At 42.9% G+C, this 24078-nt stretch overlaps 1 non-coding gene and 2 pseudogenes across 1 annotated transcript; all 3 read right to left on the bottom strand.

Moving 5' to 3' along the window:
- Nucleotides 1-3262: 3262 nt before the first annotated feature.
- Nucleotides 3263-3369, bottom strand: LOC114228642 (U6 spliceosomal RNA). The gene has a single exon (XR_003614771.1). It is a non-coding gene; the product is annotated as a U6 spliceosomal RNA (small nuclear RNA).
- An 8280-nt stretch (nucleotides 3370-11649) lies between these two features.
- LOC114228608 (programmed cell death protein 2-like) lies at nucleotides 11650-12479 on the bottom strand (annotated as a pseudogene).
- Nucleotides 12480-14613: 2134 nt separating this feature from the next.
- LOC103301363 (60S ribosomal protein L7-like 1) lies at nucleotides 14614-15470 on the bottom strand (annotated as a pseudogene).
- Nucleotides 15471-24078: the final 8608 nt, after the last annotated feature.

The raw sequence follows: 24078 nt of genomic DNA, 5'->3' as shown, positions 1-24078 counted from the left end.
TTGATTGTTGTTGGTATCACTGGGAGGAATTGGCCTCCAGGCCAGTTGGCTGTGAGTATCAGCAGGAGAACTTCTGTATTGGAGACAACCTTATAGGTCCAGACTTGCAAAATTGCAAAATCCTCTGCGCTCAGCTTGGATGGGCTGGAGTCTCAGGGCTGAGCAGACAGTCTTGTCTTCCAGTCAGCCCTGCCCTTGCACATGCGCCTCCAGACCTCTGCCTTCCACGGATCCCCTGAGTTTCCGCCTGACAGTCCAGATTCCCCCGGTAAGAGCATGGGTCCCCCAGGGGCTCACCCGGAACTGGGGTTCAGTGCAGTCAGGAGCTTCCGACTCCTTTCCCTATGGGAAGCCTGCAGCAACCTCCGCAGTCAGACCTCTCTGCGCTTGCACACACATGCGCGTGAGCGTGCCTCCAGGCACCTTCCCACTGCGGCTCCCCCAAGTCTCCGAGTCTCCGAGTCTCCGTGTGCCTTTCTCTACAGTCCAGACTCCACCCATATGAGCCTGGGTCCACGGGGTTTCGGTCAGAGCTGGGGTTCAGTGCAGTCGGAACTGGGGTTCAGTGCAGTCAGGGACTTCCTTTCCCCTCCCGCCAGCCAGGCACTCTGCCACCCTTCACCTCTACGTGCATGTCTCCGCACCTCAGCGCTTTGCGGCTCTTCTGATCCATGAGCTTTTCTCTTTCCTTCTAGTTGTAGAATTTCCACCAGCCAGCTTTCCTGTGGTTCTGGATGATGTCCGTTCTGTCTTTTAGTTGTTGTTTTGAAATTGTTGTGCAAGGCAGCAGTTTAGATGCTTACCTAGGCCACCATCTTGGTTTCCTGGTGGAACATACCAATTAATACAAATACATAATTACATCATTGAGATGGTGTCCTTGAGATAAAATCCATCTGCTGTATCTCAGAAGCCTCAGGGGTAAAGGAAAATGCCGTGGGACCCTTGGGTGGACTTTCAAGGTTGTATTTAGGGCAAATAGAATCATGGCTATAAATTTTCAGGGCCATTGTGGGAGGAGGTTTCCAATAGTATTGTTTCCCCCATGACATCATTTTATCAGGCCCCAGCAGGTCTTTTATTGGATCTAATCCACAATTGTCAATTACTGTTAAAAGTTTCTCCTTTTGGCCCTTGCTGGTTTGGCTCAGTGGATAGAGCGTCAGCCTGCGGACTGAAAGATCCTGGGTTTAAATCCGGTCAAGAGTACATGCCAAGGTTGTGGGCTCAATCTCCAGTAGGGGGCGTGCAGAAGGCAGCCGATCAATGATTCTCTCTCATCATTGATGTTTCCATCTCTCTCCTTCTCCCTTCCTCTCTGAAATCAATAAAAATATATATTTTTAAAAGTTCCTCCTTTTGCTTTTATATACATTTTTCTTTGCCTGTGGAAGTTTCCTGAAATTTTAAGCGTTTTTAAACATATTTGCACACCTGGATAACTTATCATTTAGGGCTGCTTGCTGAGCAGTTCTGTCAGCCAATTGATTTCCTTTAGGTTCCATAGTATCCAAGTCAGAGTGGCCTGATATCATAATTATTGTCCATCATTTTGGTTGTTGCTTTATAATTCTGCAACCTGTTGTCCATTTGTAATAGGTTGCTCTGAGGAGATTAAGAAACCTTTCTGTTCCCACAGCATGCCAAAATCACGTGCTACTCAAAAACCATAGCAGCTATCAGGGTATATATATTTGTGGTCAAGGTTTTTAGCTAGATGACAGGCCTGAGTTCAGGCAATTAATTCAGCCTGTTGTGCTGCTTTTATTCCTGCCTGATAGGAGCTTGCAATTACACTGACTAAATAGGTAGTGGACTTCTGGTCAAGATGTAGGTGTAGATAAATGCAGTACTTGTCTCCTTTCACAACCACATCAAAGTTATAACTAAACTTCAGAACAACCTTCATTCAGAACCACTCTTACCTCCTTTGTCAAATATTAATTGACCATATTGGCATGGATGGATTTCTGGGGTCTCTGTTCTGTTCCATTGGTCTATATGCCTGTTCTTGTGCCAGTACCAGGCTGTTTTGATTACAATGGCTTTGTAGTATAGTTTGATATCGAGTATTGTGATCCCTCCAACTTTGTTCTTCTTCCTCAAGATTGCTGATTTTTAATAGGGACTGCATTGAATCTGTAGATTGTTCTGGGTAGGATGGATATTTTAATGATGCTAATACTGCAATTCATGAATGCAGTATATGCTTCTAACAGTTTGTGTCTTCTTCTATTTCCTTTTTAAATGTCCTATAGTTTTCAGAATATAGGTCTTTTACCTCCTTGGTTAAGTTTATCCATGGAATTTGTTTGTTTGTTTGTTTGTTTGTTTGTTTGTTTAACCCAGTGATTCCACTTCTGGGAATATATCCTAAAAATCCCAAACACAATCAGAAAGAATATATGTACCCTATGTTCATTGCAGCATTACTTATGATAGCTAAGATCTGGAGACAGCCTGAGTATCCATCAATAGATGAGTGGAGGTAAATGGGATTTTTTTTCCAGTTTCTGTATCTAATTGTTCATTACTGGTGTATAAAAATGCCATCGTGTGTGCACATATTTCCAGAAAGATAGGGAAATAGTAGATCAAAATAAGTAATTTAAAAGTAGTTGATGACACTTTCTGGGTTGCTCAGTTGGTCAGAGTGTTGTCTTGTACACCAAAAATTGCAGGTTTGCCCTGACTGGTTTGGCTCAATGATTAGAGTGTTGGCCTGCCCCACCTCTTGTTTTAGGGATCTTGGTGGATTATGTTAAGTGACCATTTGGACCACTTGTTTTTTACTCTTAACACAATTGAGAGAGAGAGAGAGAGAGAGAGAGAGAGAGAGAGAGAGAGAGAGAGAGAGAAGAGAAAGGGAGGAAGAATTCACTGGTTGATTCTTGCAAGGTTGCAGGATTGGACCTGCAACCTTGGCGTATCGGGATCACACTCTAACCAAATGAGCTACCCAGCCAGGGAAATCTAGCCAGAGCTATTCACATGAAGGCCCGGGGAAAATGCAGGCTAGAATTAGGAGTCAGAGAGAGCGAACATTTCACTCTGCTACATTAACACCTGAGGGACCTAAGCTGATTGCCAGCTAATTGTCCCAATGTGCTTTACTTTATGGTCTGCCCATTTTCTTAGTCATTGCTCTCTTGGCTTTCTGTCACTCCATCCTCATTTACCACTTTTGCTTGTACATTTTACTCAGTTATCTCAGATCATAATCTACCACACATACAAGCAGTGACACTACATACACTTTTTTTAAAATATGGAACGCTTCATGAATTTGCGTGTCACCCTTGCGCAGGGGCCATGCTAATCTTCTCTATATCATTCCAATTTTAGTATATGTGCTGCCGAAATGAGCACCTACATACACTTTTTAAATGAATAAACATTTTAATGGCCATTTTAGGTTTATAAAAAACTTGAGCAGAAAGTAGAGCCCCACTCTGTGTCCTTTCAGGTGCTCGCTCTGACCACCACCTCCCATGAGAGGTGTCACATGTGAGGCAAATGTTCCCAATGCAAGTGTCTGTGACTTTTACTGTTGACTTCAAGAGGCCAGAAAACTTACTTCTCGATGGCTGGACACAGGACCATTTAGTGATCTCTCTCGGGCATCGTCTCTAAGGGTGAAAGCCATGAGCCTCACTACATAGACCTTCATCCTCTCTTCTTGCGAGAGTGGAGACCCTTTTCCACGGGTCCTTAGTGATGTAATGAACTCAGCAACCACCATTTATAAATTAGATGAAGTAAGACTCAATATGTTCAGTTAAAAGAGAAAAACCTAGGGTTTTATTTCATCATATGGAAAATTTTAACTAAGAAACATAAATATTTATGCTACTTACTACAGAAATTTTGTTTTTATCATCAGTTCCAAAATGATAAGATATTAAAATAAGAAAACTAAACAGACAAGACTTGAAATAAGTCATGGCAACAATTGTTGATAAAGAAGATTATTATTGATAAAGAAGATTAAAATCTAACTCCTATCAGTACTCATAGAAATCTCCATTTTTTTCACAAGATGGATTTTATTACATGTTTATTTTCACCTTATCAAAACAGAGTCTCTGAAGAAGTTTCATATTGCAGAATTATATTTTTTCCCATGGCTGCTTATGCTTCATTGCCTTTTTAAAGTCCTTTTAAAATTCTGAAGGCTGCTGGCTTTTTAAGGCTCAATTAGGTAGCTTTTAGTGCAAAAAAATAGGAATGTGGAAATCAGTTTTGTTGGTAAAAAGGGAGCAATTATGGGTAGAATTTTACCTCATTACAGTGAAAAAGAATAACTTGGTATTAATCTGCTACACACCTCATTCAAACTGAAAACTCAGTCAAGAATTAAGAATTCTAAAGCAGTATTTTTGTTTCATTGACTGGCTTATTTCACTTAGCATAATGTTCTTCAATTCCATCCAGGTTGCTGCAAATGGTAAGAATTGCTTCTTTTTTATGGCAGCATAGTATTCCATTGTGTAGATGTACCATCGTTTTCTGATCCAGTCATCTGCTGACGGGCACCTAGGCTGTTTCCAAATTTTAGCTATTGTAAATTGTGCTGCTATGAACATAGGGGTGCATATATCCTTTCTTATTGGTGTTTCCAGTTTCTTAGGATATATTCCTAGGAGTGGGATTATTGGGTCAAATGGGAGTTCCATTTTCAGTTTTTTGAGGAAACTCTATACTGTTCTCCACAGTGGCTGCACCAGTCTACATTCCCACCAGCAGTGCACGAGTGTTCCTTTTTCTCCGCATCCTCGCCAAGACTTGTCCTTTGTTGATTTGTTGATGATAGCCATTCTGACAGGTGTGAGATGGTACCGCATTGTCATTTTGATTTGCATCTCTCGGATAATTAGTGACTTTGAGCATGTTTTCATGTGTCTCTTGGCCTTCCTTCTGTCTTCTTTTGAGAAGATTCTATTTAGGTCCGTTGCCCATTTTTTTTTTTTTTTGGATCATTTATCTTCCCTTTATTAAGTTGTATAAGCTGCCTGTAGATGTTGGAGATTAAACCTTTACCAGCGATAGCATTTGCAAATATGTTCTCCCATACAGTGGGGTTTCTTGTTGTTTTGTTGATAGTTTCTTTTGCTATAAAAAAGCTTTTTATTTTGATGTAGTCCCATTTGTTTATTTTCTCTTTAGCTTCCATTGCCATAGGGGCAGTGTCAGTGAAAAAGTTCTTTCGGCATATGTCTGAGATTTTGCTGCCTGTGGATTCCTCTAGTATTTTTATGGTTTCCCGTCTTATGTTTAAACCACATGATCTCACTCATTTATGAATAATAAAGAAAATTATAAACTGTTGAACAAAAAGATAGATACAGAGATAGTAAAGCTCAAACAGAATGTCAAATTATAGCGGAAGGGTTAGGGAGAGGTGGGGGAGATAAGAGATCAACCAAATAACTTGTATGCATGCATATAAGCATAACCAATGGGCACAAAACTCTGGTGGGTGAGGGTATGTATGGGAGTGGGGTAGGGGGACAATGGTAAGATATGTACACATATAATACCTTAATTTAAAAAATGGGGAAAAAAAGAATTCTTATGCGGTGAGATCACTCTCCCCTCAAAGTCATGCTGGTTTGCCACTTCCCTTTGTTTCTCCAACTTTTCAATGACAGATTTGTTTCTAAGTAGTCCCCAACTTTCTTCTTTCCCTTTTATTTAAACTTTTACAAGTTTGTACTGTTTTTTCCAGCTTCAAAGAGTTTCCTCCTATTCAAGATACTGCCTGCTTCTAGTTGGGGACTTATGCAAATACCACCCAGCTCAGATGTGCCAAACATTTTGAGCTGATCTAAGCTGACCTTGTCATGAAACTCTTTTGTTCATTTTGCCAATCACTGTGAACATCAAAAAAGCTTCATATATGGCTATCTTCCTCAAGAGCACAATCAAGATAAAATTATAGCCATATCAGACCATAACCTACCACACATACAAACAGTTACACTACATACACTTTTTAAATGAATAAACATTTTTTGTGGCCGTTTTAGGTTTATAAAAAGCTTGAGCAGAAAATAGAGCCCAACTCTGTGTCCTTTCAGGTGCTTGCTCTGACCACTGCCTCCCTGCTACTTGGACGAAGTTGAGAAATTGTCCCCGAGCAGAAAGCTCAATTATCCTGGTGCTCACTTTGTGAGGTTCTTTTCTTTCAGAGTCTTAGGTCTTATGCTGCCTTTATCCACTACCTGAAGGCAGTGGCCTCAGTTTTATTGTTGTTATTATCAGGAAAAATGGTCTGGTTTCCGTTAGTGCCCTCATGATAGTAAGTAGGAGAATCTTCATGATCATACTGGTCAGCTATTTTATCAGGGTGTACAATTTTAGATTGCATTCATTTACCTTTTTTAAAATGTCATACTACCACTTTCTCTGGTTCAGTAGGAAACTCCCAATTAGTTCTGTTCATGTTCTTGGTCAACAGACCAGACTTGCCCTTGCAGGACTCCTGATTTCACACCACCTTCTCTCATGCGAGTCACCATTATCTTTGTCTTCTACTCCCCCATCCCCAGTTCAATGAAGGTTATCTCTTTATTTGTATGTTTCTTTATTTGGTTTGAAACTTCTCTGAGTCCCGAGATGGGAAAGGCGCTCAACCAACTAGACATATAAGAGGGAGCTGGAACCCAGGAAGGGGGTGGCTTGAGGAAGAAGAATGTTGTTTTTCTAGAGACACTAACTTCTGCTCATTCCCATGTGGTGGAGGGGAGAGGTGAAAGTGACTGGTGTCATAGGTCAATCATTCTGAACCCTTGACTTGTTGACTTCCCATGTGCCACTGAACTGAGGGGAGCTCGTTGGGGAGAAATGTTGGGCTGATAGAGACCGGCAGAGAAAGACCCAAGGTCATGTCCTTGAGTTCTTGGTTCCCAAGAGCCAGGGAGCTGGGTCCCACCTATGCCAATGGACCCCAGAGTTGGGACTGGAAGTAGACTGCATGAAGGGCTGCAGGGTTGTTGGGGGCTATACTTTGTTGGGCAAATGACACAGACCTTAGGTGAGTGCAGTGCAATGCTATCTCCTGAGGAACATCTGGAAGATTTAGGTGATTTAACCCATTGAGGATGAATTGTTTCTTCCCAAGATACAAAAGCATGGAAAAAGATTAAACAGAACACACAGACACCAGAGAGGTAAGGGCAAGAGTTGGGGGAGGTGTAATGGGGGGATAAGGACACATATGTAATACCTTAATCAATGAAGAAAAAAGTGAAAAAATAAATACACATTCATATGTACTTTAAAAAAAAAAAAAAAGAAAAGAAAGAAACCACACAATCGAAATGAGTCAAATCCTGCTGTGCTGACAGGAGTGCTTTAGGCTCCGCGATATAAAAATGGGAGTGGGAGCAGTGATTCCTGGTTCTCTTAACTGTTAACTGTGCCTTCATTTCTGAGAGGCGCTTTATTTTGATAAAAGGAGAGCTGGTGAGCCAATGGATGTAATCTCTGATGTCATGGGTTAGTGAGGGCGATTCTCATGACCAACTCTGTGTAATAAAGGCATTTCCCTTAAAAGGGTTTGGGCATTTTGACTTGGTTGTGGGACAGGAAAGTCACAACTGCTGGGGAATTTGCACAACCGTGGGAAACACCTCCAGAAATAAAATCTCCGATAAACATGACGCTCCTGTTTGGAAGGTTTGGAGTTGGTGCCAAGTTTATTGGAGGCCGTTAACAAGGTAGAACTGAAACCCTGGGTCCATCTTGGCTCATACTCTTGTTACATAAGCCAATGAATTTGTACATAGGTTCAATTTTATTTTGTTTTCCATTTACATATGACTCAGTGCACCTTGCACAGCCTGCTTCACGGTTCCCCTCCTAGTGCTGTTTCTGGTGGAACACTCTAACACATGCATAAAATATGTGCAAGATTATTTATTGCAGCATTTTTTAGGATAAAACTGAAAATTGAGAACAACTCATGTGATTTTCAAAGAAGACAAATGAAATAAATTGCAATTTATTCATAAAATGGAAATCTAGGCAGCCATAAGAAATATTGGTGAGCTTTTAGGAATATATATATATATATATATATATTCATTCCTATTTTTAAGAGAAAAGTGTGGCCTATGTGTACCCACATTTATATGCATATAAATATATAACATCTATAGAAAAATGCAAGCAGTAGGTTGTAAACACAGTTACCATTGGGGAGAGTAAGTGATGCAACAAATATTGTAAACTCCCACTATATAATCTCTAGTTCTCAACAGATGAAACCATTTTCAATAAAATATACTCCTGTTATCAGCATTGTTATTTCAAGAAATATCAGGAGATTGAGATAAACCAACGGTAGATCAAGAGAGGGTGACAGGAGAGAAGAGTCACAGAGGGTGGGGAGAGACAGAGCAAAACTACTCAGCAACAGAGATTCCAGGTGGAGAGAAGTCGGGGGGAGGGCAGAAGATCATGTTAGCATTGGCGGTGGCTGGCCTGCCTCTGGACCCACCCAGAACGAAGCTCACAATCCCCCTCTGTCTGGAGACAGTCCATGGCAACAGGTCTTCTCAGTCCAGGGGGCCTTCCCCTGACCCCCTGATCTGAGCAGAGCTGACTGGACAGCTCTCCCACTTCCCACCTACAACCTGGAGCTGGGACTCCACACGTCCCTCCAGCCAGAATCTGAGAGCAGAAGGGAAATGTGTTTCTTCCTTGAAGAAGAAACCTGGGTTCCACAAGATATGTGATCAGTGCTGGGACCCTGCCAGCAGGCGAGGGGATGCCAAGGCAGGTGCTGGGCATGGAGGCCATGGGGGCATAGGCGACCAAGGAGACAGAACTAAACCTCACATCACCCTGCTTGGCCCCGGAGGATGGCTGGTTAGTCAGAGACAGGTAAGATTCCTCAAGGAAGGAACAACCTAAGACAGGCACAGTCGCATAGGGGCCATCAGGAGAGAACTTGGGGGTCAACAGAGGTGGGGCACAGACCTTCACCCCACCCAAGTTTGCAGGGGCCTGAACCCTCACCCCTGCCGAGGGAGATCTCCTGCTCCCATGGCTGCTCAGCTTCACATGCCCAGCTCAAATCGGGACCCAGGTAACAGAGACTTGACCGACAGCAGATGCCCTCTCACTGCAACAAGACTTGATGGAGATGTCTTGCACCCATGATCTGGGGAACTGGGGTCTATGATATCTAAATCCAGCCTAGCACCAGGAATGCTCAGGGCCTACTCAAGAAGGCAAATAATCCTCTCCACTAATATTTACAGGGTAAAACAAGATGGTTGTGAGAGTATTAAATTTGACAGTAAAATAGTAGTCAAGTTTTCAGACTAATTTGAATTGGCCAATCAAAATAAGCAAATACTCTAGAAAAATCAATTGTACTGGACAAAAAAGCTGTTCCTAAAGTGTTAACTAAAATTTTTATTGGTAGTTCATCTCATGGTAAAATTGCGTAACATATAATGAACCTAAAGCAGTCACATTTTAGTGCAAAAAAGTAAAATTTAAAAGCTATCAAGATTACAGCATAAAATTTCCCAAAGCCTCCCAATATTTAAACCAAAAAAGGGGGGATAGTAGAAGAATATCATGTAAGGAAAAATATCCTATAAATAAATTACATCTAGAAAATTTTTACTTTAGAAAATTAACTTTCATTTGTAATGCTAATAGCAAGACACCCAGGTAAAACATACATGGTGTCAAAACAAGCCAAAGGAAAATTGTTTGGGCAAAAAAATGAAAAAGGATCGCAAGTCAAATTTATAGAAAATATTCTTTTAATAACTTTTGGTCGAGAATATGTTTGTACATTTTCAGAAAACAACTCCGAGACCATGTGGATTCCTGAAACAGAGAGGAATTGACAGGAGTGCTCCAGCCATGAAGACAGAAGAGAAACAGTCCAGAGATGGAAGACACTGACCATGCCTTGCCATACTAGAGTCAGCAGATGTGCGTCACTGCAGATTGCCCAGGACAAAACCAGAGAGGGTCGGACCTGCATTACCACCATTTGTCCACCATCCAGAACTGAAATATCATTGCTGTTATGAACACATAAACAACTGTTGGACATAGAAATCGGGACTCAAAAGAACTGTAGGCCCAGAAAGAAACTCACTATAGACTGATTCATTTGCCTCTCAGCATAACCATTATTGCTTGTCTCATTTTCGGTTCTTATAAGTGTATTTCTAGTATCACATGAGCTCACTCATCTAGGGGAAATGATGAACAACATAGACTGATGAACAAGAACAGCATTGATCAGACTGTCAGACCTCAGAGGGAAGGTAGGGGAGGGTGGGGACAAGGGAGATAGATCAACCAAAGGACTGTGTGCTTGCATATGAGCCTAACCAGTGATCACAGAAAACAGGGGGATGGGGGCATGCGTGTGGTGGGGTTTGGAATGGGAATGGGGGGGGTGGTATCCCAGGGCCAGGTGGATCCCAGGCTCCTCTTGAGGCGGCTGCGGCTGCAGGAATCATGGACTCTGGTCCCTCTGGCAGGTCTCTCTTCAACTAGAATGACAAACAGAGGGACTTTATGAGACTGAGCTTGAGGGAGACATGCAGAGCAGGTGAATGAGAATCTGGGACAAGAGGTGAAACGATGGAGGACAGAGCAGGGTGTCCTGCCTGGAGAACCCAAACATTAAACTGTCCCCTGCTCACCCCACACTCTCTGGAGCCTGGAGCAGCAGGGCCCCTACCCGAGGCATTCCTTCATGGCAGGGCAGAGGAGCAGTCAGATCTCACTCCTGGCACCTTTTCCTCAAAGTCATCTCGTCATCTCCTCCAGGAAACCAGAGGGTTTGAGGCTGCACAGCTGGAAGCAGGGCCAGGAGGTGAGTTACATCCACACGGAGACTCTGGACAAAGAGCACGAGGTCTCTTCCACACGCCAGTTCTCCCTGGCATTATAGATCTGGTTCCCACACATGGTCCCGGGGGGAGCCTGCCTCCTGCACGGCCCCCACTGGGGACTGAGCCCTTAAACTGGGCATCTGCCCTTGACTGGACTCAAACTCAGGACCCTTCAATCCGCAGGCCGATGCTCTATCCACTAGCCAAACCAGCTAGGGCTCTTGGACATTTTTGTTTCACTAATATTTAGAAATTCTAAAACATCATCTTTGTATAATTATTTCCTTAGGGTAATGTCCTAAAAATAGAATATGATTCCACTAAAATGTGGAATCTAACGAACAAAATAAACTAACAAACAAAATAGCCACAGACTCGTAGATAGAGAAAGACTGACAGCTGTCAGAGGGGAGAGGCATTAGGAGGCTTGTGAAAAAGGGGGGATTGTGGAAAAGGAAAAGAGATTAAACCAAAAAAAAGAAAAAAACCATCATAGGCACTGACAACAGAATGGTGGTTACTAGAGAGGAAAGGGGGTGGGGCAGTAGAAGAGGGTAAAGTGGGGATAAGTGGGGATGGAAGGATAGTTGACTTGGGGTAGGTGGTGAACACACAATACAATGTACAGGCGATGTATTATAGAATTGTGCACCTGAAACCAATTTTATTAACCAATGTCACCCAATAAATTCAAATTTTTTTAAAAGCCCTAAAAATGGAATTGCAAGGACTAGAAGATTATGAGTATTTTTAAGGCTTTACTATGTTGTCTTTAAGGCGCATCTGTTACATCTTGCCTCCCTACAAATTCTTCTGTGTAGCCAGTGCCGGGTCTGCAGCTCTGAGCAGAAGCGGCCAGGGCACCCAATCAACCCGCCTGCGCAGTCCGGGCCTTCCTTAGCTGCGCAGCTGAGGCCTCACCTGGGAGCCAGATATCCTCTTGGCACCACAGGGGACATTTCGCCAGAGACCCAGATGGGGCACTCCCTCTGCCATGTCTGAGAATCTCTCCTGGTTCCCGGGCTATTTTAGTTTTAAACCTCTGGAAAATCGCATCTTCCCTGGATTCATGCTTTGCCATGGAATCCAGTTCTTCCTCATGATAATCTCATATTCATCTTTTGTTTCAGAAACTTCAGGTGTAACCTCATCTTCTGTTTCTATGACAATTGCAAATTCTGGGGAAAGGAAGCGGTGGTCTGAAACTGTATTGTCCAAATTATCTGGCTGTACAAGCCTGCTTATGTCCAGAGCTTATTTGGGGGCCTACACAGCCACAAACCCTGCAGAGATGAGACACAGACCGGAGCTGGAAGGACACGGACTCTCCCATCTCTGGGGAAGGTCGCTCAGAAGGTGGCTCGTATGAGTAAAAGTCATTTTTCCTGGCTGATTTCTGGAAACCAGTGAGTCACTCAACACGGAGGCTGTGCATGCACATGCATGGCCTCAGAAGGGAAGCAGGCCAAGGGCTTAGGCAGGGGAAGCCCCGCCGCATCCAGGCATGCCTTCCTGGAACTATGCCCGCCCCACCCTCACGAATTCCAGCTCCACCACTCCAGGCACACGCCCAGCTTTAATGATACTCTTGAGTTTGATCATCACAGATTAGTTTGGCCTGTTTTCAATTAGCAATGTGAACCACACAGTATGATCTCTTCAGTGCTGGCTTTATTCATTGCAACAGGATGTCTGAGAGGCACAGCGTGTATGTGTGAAGCAACAGATCGTGTTTATTGCTGAGGAGCATCCATTCCACTTAGTGAACTTACCAGTATTTCCTGCCTGTCTACCACTGATGGATAGGTGAGCTGTTCACAGTTTGGGGCTGGAACGAAGGAGGCTTTTCTGAACATTCTTGTACGTGCCTTTTGATGAACCCATGTATCTATTTCCTCAAAGGGAGTTACCAGTTCTCAGGGTGGCCATATGTTTACTGTCACAGATAAAACATGGTTCCGAAATGGTTAGAGCAATTCGCACCCCCAGAGAGTCCCAGTTGCTGCTCACCTTGCTGGCATGTGGTGCTGCCGCCTTTGAAGTGTAGCCGTTCTCCTGGGTGAGTGGCTGTGCCTCCTCGCATTTCTCTGATGAGGACTGAATTGAGAGTTTTCATCTGCACATGGACTATTTGGTAGCCTCTCATTTGAGGTGTCTGTTCTATTTCCATTTTTAAACATTGATTGTTGGCCTTTTTCTCTTTTTTTTCCTAAATTAAAAATTTTATTTTGCTTGATCCTTTTAACAACCATGTGAGGCAGACAGGCGAGACTACATTGGCCCCATTTTACAGGCAAGAGTGAAAATCTTATTCCCGTAACTAGTGTAAGACAGATCTGGGATACAAACTGGGGGCTTCCACAATGCTCTTTTCGTGTGACTTTTGATGCATCACTGCAGTCTGATTTCACAATGCTCTCTAGTTGCAAGAGTAACATCTATTCCCGGAAGGTTAACTCCTGAGCCAACCAACCTAATTAATTGCCTCATAACCTGGCACACTTTGAGGCATTGTTACACTAACTCAGTCTCCCAGTTATGTTTGAGGGCCCAATGGGCCAAAACTGGAGCAAAGCTGATCTTAAGGGACCAGGAGACTTGGCTAAGCATATTTTCAAGTCTTAACCTGGCCCTGGCACACCTTCACCAACTGCTTAGATGACAGGTTGAGACAATTGAATGACAGAGGCTCACTTAAGTCAACATAGGCAGGATCAGACCCTTTTCAAGTGTAACATCCCAGGAGCACGTGTCCTAATGTTGGTCTATTACAGCATTACAAGCAGGACAGAGAGCAATACTTCCGGAGGGGCCTGCAGCCTAGAACATTCAAAAGGGTATAACTAAGCTTGCCCAGGGCCTAAAAGACCAAATGGTGCCAATTTCACCCATGCCAAACCAAGAAAATGGTTCATTTTTTCCTGATTTTGGGTTCTTAAAGCAGAGGACTGATCATCAGGGAAACCAGAAAATTGATCATGAAGCCCCAGCAGAAATAAATGGGGGACAATACCCCAAGTTAAAGATGGTATAGGGGCTCACTCTCTACCACTGTGTTCCTAACAGGAAACACCCATTAGCTTGAAGGGGAAAGGTGATTTGTAAGCTTTGGTCTTCCACAGGACAGGGAACCAGATCAGCAAGGCCAGGCCTGGGCAACCAATCCTGATAGTGCAGGACTTTCCCCTGTAAGGTGCATGGGTCCCTGAGAAGAGTCTATGAACACCCTAAACCCTCGAGCAAAAACTGGAGTGTACGCATGTTTTTCTGGGGAAATGGTCCTTCCCTTCTCACAAATCCAAGAATAGGTTAAAATCCTGAGCTAGGATAAGGAAGCCACCAGATCAATTTAGAGCCAGCTAAGCCTGAGCGCTTTCAAAGCTGTCACTGAAAAGCTGGACCACGGACACACAACAGAGACAACTGAGCCCCGTTTTTGTGCTCTTCTAAATGTATTTCAAGTTCTTTCCAAAACAAGGCATTAGGAACCTCAAGTTCAGGAATGCTCTGGGCTGGGTCCACTGCCGCCTTGTGTTCATGCTTGGGTACAGAAGATGTGACGAAGGACATCTCCTATCTGTGACGCAGGCCCCTCTCCGCCATGGCATGAGTCCTTGGCTGATTTCAGAGGTGGCAGCCGTGGCCAACGTGGGAAACACACTGGACTTTTCCTTTGGAAGTGGGACACCATCACCATCTTTTCCCTGACCCTTCCCCTCCGGTTTCTGAAAATATAGCATAAAATAATCTTCTTTGAAGATACTGGATAATTCCAAAAAACAAAAACGCATGCTTCCAATGCAGTGTGCTTTCAGGTATTCTGGGTCTAGTTCAGCTGCCGGATGAGCTGGTTGAGGCGTTCACCTCGATACCCAGGGGAGCCCACCTGCTTGAGGAAGCCCACTCTATTCTGGGGAGCATGAGGGGCCCCAGAGAGATGGAAAGGGCACAGGAACCCTGAGATCGCCTGGAAATTCTTCCCCGGGAAGGCAATTTCATGAATGAGGTCTTCCAAGCAAGTGACACCAAACTTCCCCAGATGCTCCTCAATCACTGTGTTGTCTGTCAAAGGGATGATTTTATTCTTGACCTTGGCTTGCCCACGTTTCAAGATGAGCTCCCGGACAGACTTCAGATTTGGAAATCCCCAGGTCACATAAGGCTTCACTATACGCAGCGTTTTTATGGTCTGGGCAGGGGAGGGGGGGGTCACTCTGACAAAGACACCACTGAAAATCTTCTTCAGGCGAAGCCTTGCTGTGGCTTTCTGTAACATGACGCTCACCCCACTGATCCTTTGTATGCATACAACAAAGGCCAATGTTCATCTGGCTCTTCCAAACCAGGAGGTTTCACTTCTAGTCGTCTGAGGCGCACCTTGTCACGTGGCCGCCACGCATCGTGTAGGAACCATTCCAGTCACCTAAACCTGGTATCTTTTCCTTTCCTCTGCTCCTTCTTTTCCAAAAGTGCCTGCTTTGCCTGGGTGGATTTGAGGGCCTGATAAGCCTTCCTCTTTTTCAGGAGATTTTCTGGAACCAAATGGATCTTTTTTCTTTGCTCTTCCTCCACCATCTTTCCAAAGCTCTGATTGTTGATCTTTTTCTTATTGGTGCTAGACTCTGGGTGTGGTATTTCCTTGTCTCTAGCTCCTCACTCCTCCTGTCTCTAACACAGTTTGTGTCTTGCCTTTTCACGCTCTTCATGAACAGAAGTTCTTAATTTTAATAAAGTCCAATTTATCAATTGATTAATTAGTGTTTTTTTAGTTCTTTAAAGGATTTTTTGCTTGTTTGTTTAATCCCAATCCAAGTTTTCTTCTGGGAGATGCCTGGTCTGATCTTTCACATTAATCCGATAATTCATTAAAATTCATTTTTGTATTAGGTTTGAGGTAGTTTATTTTCCCACATAGGTATTCAATTCCCTCGGTGTGAATGATGTGTGTCAGCCACATCCTGTGTGGCTTGGATTCAGGACCTGGAGAAGAGAAGCACACAAATGACAACACTAGACAAGAAATAGGAATTTAGAAATCATGGGGGGACAGGCGTAGAATCCAACTCAAGGGGAAGGACTTTGCTGGTGCCCAGGCCCTGCCAACCTTTTATTCAATTTTGAACATACATATTGCCCTTAGACGGGCAGGCAATTCCGGTAACAGACAGACTATCTTAAAGGTCAGTAAATATTAGCAAAGATTTACTTTGAGACTATTTGGTCAGGAAATTGCTTGAGCCACCATTGTCTCAACTAAACAATCGGTGCATAGCTTTGGCCCTTGCCAGAGCTCAAGGTTCATGAGCCTTCTGAGTTCCTTGTTTACACATTTCTGATAGTGGAGACAATGGGTAGCTTACAACACATAGGGAAAGGCAATTCTTCCTCCTTCTAATTGCAATGGTATCTTTTGGGAAATTAAGGTGATCATGTATGTGCTCTCTGTCTTGTCCCATTGATTATGTCTATCCTCAAAGCAGTATAATACTGTTTTATTACTCTTGTCTTACACATAATCATTATTCTCCTAAATTAAGTTATTTTACTTTTTTCAGGTTTAACCCCGTCCAGCACGACCAGGGGTGAACCTGAGGAGGAATGAAGGACCAGGTGGATCATTGCCTGGATGAGGAAACAGTGACCCAGCCTGCAAGCCAAAGCTTTATTTTATAGTCAGATCACACAAAGCAAAGCAAGGGGAGTGGTCAACATGTCTACAATGTTTTGCGAGTTTCAAATCTATTTGGTTACTCAAGCCTTGTTTTGGCAGTACTTGTTGCACCTCCCACAGCCCATTAGCTACCTGGGAACAAGGGAAGACTATAAGGTCAAGCTTAATTGACCCTATAGCTGCTCCCTACACTAGGTCCTTAGACAACATTCAGGAAGTAAATTCGCAGCAAAAATAAAGAAACCTGTTGGGTGTTTGAGTTTGATTGCAATGAATATCTACCTCAATTGGAGAGAATTATTGTATCTTAAGACTATCGAGACATCCAAGACAGGAGCATGAAAGAGGTCTGTCTGATTTTATTTCGATATTCTTTCTTTCAGCAATGTTTGGAAGTTGTCAGTGTGAAGACATTGCACACTCTTATCACATTTACTCCTAGGTATTTGGTCTTCCTGACCCTTCCTTATCAAATTGGATCCAGTTTACCTCCACTTGGTCCCTGATTATGGCTGCTGATGCTGATGTCAATAAACAGATCATCTGCTCTGGCAGGACCTGTGCTGGTCGCAGAGTGCATAGCTGCCAACACGGCAAACATGGTTTAGTCTAGGGCAGGGGACAGACATTAAAGGGATAAGTATTTTTTATACTTATTTTTTCAATCACCATTTATCCCCTCTATGCCCTCTTCTACCTCCACCGCCCCCCCTCCAGACCCTCGCAATCACCACGCTGTTGTCCATGTCCATGAGTTTTCTCTCTTTTTTTTTCTCTTTTGCTCAATCCCTCCACCACCCCCAACACTCTCCACCACCACCAGAGCTGTCTGCCTGCTCTCTGTGGGTGTGTCTCTTTTGTTGGTAGTTCAGTTTATTCATTAAATTCCACATATGAGTGAGGTCATATGGTACTTGTCTTTCTCTGACTGGCTTATTTCACTTAGCATAATGCTCTCCAGATCCATCCATGCTATCGCAAAGGGTTAAAATTTTCTTCCTTTTTTAAAATTATTTATTTTTAAAATATTTTTATTGATTGCAGAGAGGAAGGGAGAGGGAGATAAAAATACCAATGTTGAGAGAGAATCATTGATCAGCTGCCTCCTGCACTCACCCCCTACCAGGGACCGAGCCTGCAACCCGGGCACGTGCCCTTGACCAGAATCAAACCCAGGACCCTTCAGTATGCAGGCCAACACTCTATCCTCCAAGCCAAACCAGCTAGGGCAAATTTTCTTCCTTTTTACAGCAGAGTAGTACTCCATTATGTAAATGTACCACAGCTTTTTTATCCACTCATCTACTAATGAACACTTGGGCTGCTTCCAAATCTTGGGTATTATAAATAATGCTGCAATAAACATCAGGGTACATATATTCTTTTGAATTATTCTTTCGGGTTTCTTCAGATAAATTCCCAGAAATGGGATCACTAGGTCATAAAGCAATCCCATTTTTAATTTTTGTGGTAACTCATACTACTTTCCACAGTGGCTGCATCAGTCTGCATTCCCACCAATAGTGCATGAGGATTCCCTTTTCTCCACAACCTTGTCAACACTTGTTTGTTGACTTATTGATGATAGCTATTCTCACAGGTGTGATTTGATATCTCATTGTGGGGGCGGTTTTGTATGTTTTTATTAAATTTATTGGAGTGATATTGGTCAACATGAACATATAGTTTCAAGTGTGGGTTTCTGTGTTACAAAATCTGTATATTGCACTGTATGCCCACCACCCAATGTCAAATCTTCTCCTGTCACCATATATTAGGACCCCCTTCTCCCCCCTCCCTCCCCTCTGAAACCACAACACTGCTGTTTGTGTTCACGAGTTTCAGTTTTATAACCCACATATGAGTGAAATCATATGGTTCTTAGCTTTTTCATTTAGCGTATTGTTCTCAAGGTCCATCCATGTTGTTGCAAATGGTGCTATTTCATCTTTTCTATGGCTGAGTAGTATTCCATTGTGTATATAGGCCACATCTTCTTTATCCAGTCCTCTATTGTATGACACTTTGGTTGTTTCCATGGGTTGGCCACCGTGAATAATGCTGCAGTGAACATGGGGGTGCACATATCTTTGCAAATACATTATTTTGAGGTTTTCAGGTAAATACCCAGGAGAGGAATTGCTGGGTCCTATGGTAGCTCTAGTCTCAAATTTTTGAGGAATCACCAAACTGCTCTTCATAGTGGTTGTGCCAGTCTACAATCTCACCAGCGGTAGATAAGGGCTCCTTTTTCCCACAACCTCTCCAACACTTGTCATTGCTTGTCTTGTGGATAATGGCCACTCTAACAGGTGTGAGATGGTATCTCATTGTAGCTGTGACTTGCATTTCCCCAATTGCCAGTGAGATTGAACATCTTTTCATATATTTACTGGCTGTTCATATGTCTTCTTGGGAGAAGTGTATTTTCAGGTCCTCTGCCCACTTTTTCATTGGGTAGTTTGTTCGGTGTTGAGTTTTATGAGTTCTTTATATATTTTGGAAATTAAACCTACCATTTGCAAATAACATCTCCCATCTGGTTGGCTGCTCCTTTGTTTTGTTGTCAGTTTCTTTTGCTGTGCAGAAGCTTCTTAATTTTATATAGTCCCATTCATTTATTTTTGCCTCTACTTCCCTTGCCTTTGGGATCAAGTTCATAAAATGTTCTATGACCAAGGTCCATAAGTTTGCTACCTATATTTTCTTCTACGTAATTTATTATTTGGGTTCTTATATTTAGGTTTTTGATCCAATTTGAATTAATTTTTGTACAAAGGGACAAAGTAAACCATTTTCATTCTTTTGCATGTGGCTTTCCAGTTTTCCCAGCACCATTTATTGAAGAGACTATCTTTCCTCCATTGTGTGTTTCTGGTTCCTTTGTCAAAAATTATCTGTCCATATACGTGTGGTTTTATAGCTGTGCCCTCTTTTCTGTTCCATTGATCTGTGTGTCTATTTCTCGGCCAATACCATGCTGTTTTGATTATCATAGCTCTGTGTAAAGAGTGCCTGGGAAAGCACATGGGCATTTCTTTCATTATTGTCAGCTGAATCCAGTGGCGTTGGCAGAGCCACGTCCTGGAAACACACCTTGCCAGAGGCAGGAGTGTTGTCAGCTTGACTTTCAGCCCAGGCGTCAGGGGCGTGGGTTTCATTATTAAACCCAGCCAAGCACCAGGAATGAATACGTCTCGGGCTCACCCAACAATGCTCATAATCTCCTTTGTCTTGAACTTTAGTAAAACTTCCTGGTTTTTGCTGAATAAAATAAACACGCTGTATTGGCTCTGGGTCCCTGTCTCTCCATCAGAGGACAGTGGTCCCACCCAGCCCCAGATTTTTTCTTCCATCTCTGTGTCTGTCACTTCCTTTCATTTTCTCAATCCCCAGCTGCCTCTACTCAGGAACCGGACCACTCTTTAGCCGCAGGGGACACGGAAAAGAGAGAAATATTTACAGCTCTGTAGTACAATTTGAAGTCAAGTAGTGTGATACCTCCAGCTCCGTTCTTTTTTCCCAGGATTGCCTTAGCTATTCAGGGTCTTTTGTGAGACCATACAAATCTGATGATTTCCCATTCTATTTCTCTTAAAAATGACATTGAGATTTTTATGGGGGTTGCATTAAATCTATATATTGCTTTGAGTAATATAGCCATTTTAACTATGTTGATTGTTCCAATCCATGAACATGGGATATTTTTCCATTTTGTTGTGTCTTTTTTTATCTCTTTTAATTATTTTTTAATCATTATTGTTGAGAGTATAACAGATGTCCCTCTTTTTTCCCTTCATTGCCCGCTCCACCTGGTTCCTGCCCTGCCCCAAGCCTTCACCACCCCACTGTCCATGTCCATAGGTACTTCATATATGCATACAAGACCCTTGGTTAATCTCTTCCTGTTGCCCCTCTGCCTTTCCCCCTGAGATTCATCAGTCTGTTCCATGTTTCCATGCCTCTGAATCTATTTTATTCACCATTTATTTAGTTCATTAGATTTTTTGTTCATTTATTTTGATTTTTAGATTCAATTGTGGATAAGATATGTATTTATTGCCATTTTCTTGTTTATACTTTTATCATTCTTCTTCTCCTCCTCCTCCTCCTCCTCCTATTCCTCCTCCTCCTCCTCCTCCTCCTCCTCCTCCCCCTCCTCCTCCTTCTTCTTCTTCTTCTTCTTCTTCTTCTTCTTCTTCTTCTTCTTCTTCTCTTCTTAAAGAATACCCTTCAACATATCTTGATGTGGGCCTTTGGGGTTCCTTTGGGGGACTCTTTGTGCTCCCTGGACTTGTAGGTTTATTTCTTTCACCAGGTAGGGAAACTTTTCTGTCATTATTTCTTCAAATAGGTTTTCAATATTGTGCTCTCTCTCATCTCCTTCTGGCACCCTGTAATGCAAATGTTGGAATTCTTCAAGTTGTCCCAGAGGCTCCTTACACTATCTGAATATTTTTGGATTCTTTTTTATTTTTGCTCTTCTGATTGGGTGTTTTTTGCTTCTTCATATTACAAATCATTGATTTGATTCTCAAAATTCTCTACTGTTGAATCCCTGGAAAGTATTATTTATTTCAGTTAGTGTATACTTAATTTCTGACTGGCCTTTTTTCTTTTTTTCTCTTCTTTTTTTTTTTTTTTTTTTTTTTTAGCTGAGTACTAACAATTTTATTTCTTTTTTTATTGCGGAGGTGTATTTATTTATTTATTTATTTTTAATTACTTTATTGATTAAGGTATCACATATTTGTCCTCTTCCCCCCCCCGCCCCCATTCCCATCCCAAACCCCTCCCCACGCATGCCCCCACCCCCCTGTTGTCCGTGACCACTGGTTAGGCTCATACACATGCACACAAGTCCTTTGGTTGATCTATCTCCCTTGTCCCCACCCTCCCCTACCTTCCCTCTGAGGTCTGACAGTCTGATCAATGCTGTTCTTGTTCATCAGTCTATGTTGTTCATCATTTCCCCTAGATGAGTGAGCTCATGTGATACTAGAAATACACTTATAAGAACCGAAAATGAGACAAGCAATAATGGTTATGCTGAGAGGCAAATGAATCAGTCTATAGTGAGTTTCTTTCTGGGCCTACAGTTCTTTTGAGTCCCGATTTCTATGTCCAACAGTTGTTTATGTGTGCATAACAGCAATGATATTTCAGTTCTGGATGGTGGACAAATGGTGGTAATGCAGGTCTGACCCTCTCTGGTTTTGTCCTGAGCAACCTGCAGCGACGCACAGCTGCTGACTGCTAGTATGGCAAGGCATCGTCAGCTTCTTCCATTGCTGGACTACTTCTCTTCTGTCTTCATGGCTGGAGTACTCCTGTCAATTCCTCTCTGTTGCAGGAATCCACATGGTCTCGGAGTTGTTTTCTGAAAATATACAAACATATTCTCGACCAAAAGTTAATAAAGGAATCTTTTCTATAAATTTGACTTGCGATCCTTTTTCATTTTTTTTACTTATAGGATATTTTTCCTTACATGATATCCTTCTACTATCCCCCCTTTTTTTATTTATATATTAGGAGGCTTTTGGAAATTTTATAATGTAATCTTGATAGCTTTTAAATTTTACTTTTTTGCACTAAAATGTGACTGCTTTAGGTTCATTAGATGTTATGTAATTTTACCATGAGATGAACTACCAATAAAAAATTTAGTTAACACTTTAGGAACAGCTTTTTTTATTTTTCTAGAATATTCGCTTATTTCAATTAGCCAATTTAAATTAGCCTGAAAACTTGACTACTATTTTACTGTCAAATTTAATACTCTCACAACCATCTTATTTTACCCTGTAAATATTAGTGGAAAGGATTATTTGCCTTCTTGAGTAAGCCCTGAGCATTTGTGGTGCTAGGCTGGGTTTAGATATCAAAAACCCCAGTTCCCCACATCATGGGTACAAGACATCTCCATCAAGTCTTGTTGCAGTGAGAGGGCATCTGCTGTCAGTCAAGTCTCTGTTACCTGGGTCCCAATTTGAGCTGGGCATGGGAAGCTAAGCAGCCATAGGGACAGGAGACCTCCCTCAGCAGGGGTGAGGGTTCAGGCCCCTGCAAACTTGGGGGGGGGTGAAGGTCTGTGCCCCACCTCTGTTGACCCTCAAGTTCTCTCCTGATGGCCCCTCTGCGACTGTACCTGTCTTAGGTTGTTCCTTCCCTGAGGAATCTTACCCGTCTCTGACTAACCAGCCATCCTCCGGGGCCAAGCAGGGTTATGTGAGGTTCAGTTCTGTCTCCTTGGTAGCCTACGCCCCTGTGGCCTCCACGCCCAGCACCTGCCTTGGCATTCCCTCACCTGCTGGCAGGGCCCCAACACTGATCACATATCTTGTGGAACCCAGGTTTCTTCTCCAGGGAGTGGCCTTTTTTCATTTCTTTAACATTCCCACTAAGATCTTTGAAAGTCTCACTAAGTCCCTTGAAGCTCTCATGAAGAACCTTGAGTAACCTTATATCTGTGGTTTTCAACTCTGTATCCAGTAGTTTGCTTGCTTCCATTTCTTTCATTTGTGTGGACTCAGCAAGTTCTGGTAATTCTATACATATCCCATAAAATTCGTTGGTAAACTGGACATTTTCTCTTTTTTTACCTCTTATATCCCTATTCTGATCATATGTAGGTAAAAGAAACCACTGGCTACATTTAGTATTCTGTCTAGAATTCTTTTTGTTGTAAATCCTTACCCACGAATATTTTTTCCATTAATTTTTAGAGAAAGTGGAAAGGGTTGGAGGAAAGAAGGGAAAGAGACAGAGAGAGAAACATCAATGTGAAAGACACATTGACTGGTTTCTCCCTCACACATCCCAACCAGCTCCAGGGATCATGCCCTTGACAAGAATTGAACTCTAAACCCTTAAGTCTGAGGGTGGACGCTCTATCCACTTAGCCAAACCGGCTAAGGCAAGAAATATTCTTAAATCTAGCAGCTTACTCAGTATATGTCCTATTTTCAATATCACCTCAGGTATCAGTGCTGCCAAACTTTCTGCCACTGTATGAGTTGCTTTTTCTCCGAGGCCATAACAATTTCCCCCTGTCCTCCCAGCTTGCACCCAGGGTCGATTTGAGGCCCTTCTAGCTTCCATGAACTTTCTCCAGGATCTTCCAGTGTCTGCCCAGCCCCCAGCCCCAAGCTAACACCATGGGGTTTATGTCTCTCTGTTTTAGCAGCTCCTCATGGCCGTATGCCAATGTCTGTTCTAGTGACATGTTGCTTCATAAGAAACCACCACAACTGTAGTGGCAAAAACCACCACTTCAGGGTTTTCATGGATCCTGTGGGTCAGGAGCTTGGACAGGACAGAGAGGAAAAGGAGTGTCCCTGCTCCAACATCCCTGGGCCTCAGCTGGGAAGACGTGAAGAGTGGGTGACCCCAAGGCTGGGGCTGGAACCATCAGGAGGCTCACTGTGCAGGTGTCTGGCGCCTGGGCTAAGACGACTGTGATTTGGCCAGAACATTGATACCTGGCCTCTTCCTGAGCCCTGGACACTTACCAACTGGTGGTGGGGG

Source organism: Eptesicus fuscus, chromosome 21, assembly GCF_027574615.1.
Source record: "Eptesicus fuscus isolate TK198812 chromosome 21, DD_ASM_mEF_20220401, whole genome shotgun sequence".
NCBI lineage: Eukaryota > Metazoa > Chordata > Mammalia > Chiroptera > Vespertilionidae > Eptesicus > Eptesicus fuscus.
The sequence above is the reverse complement of the archived record's forward strand: the minus strand, read 5'-3'. Positions and strand labels throughout refer to the sequence as shown.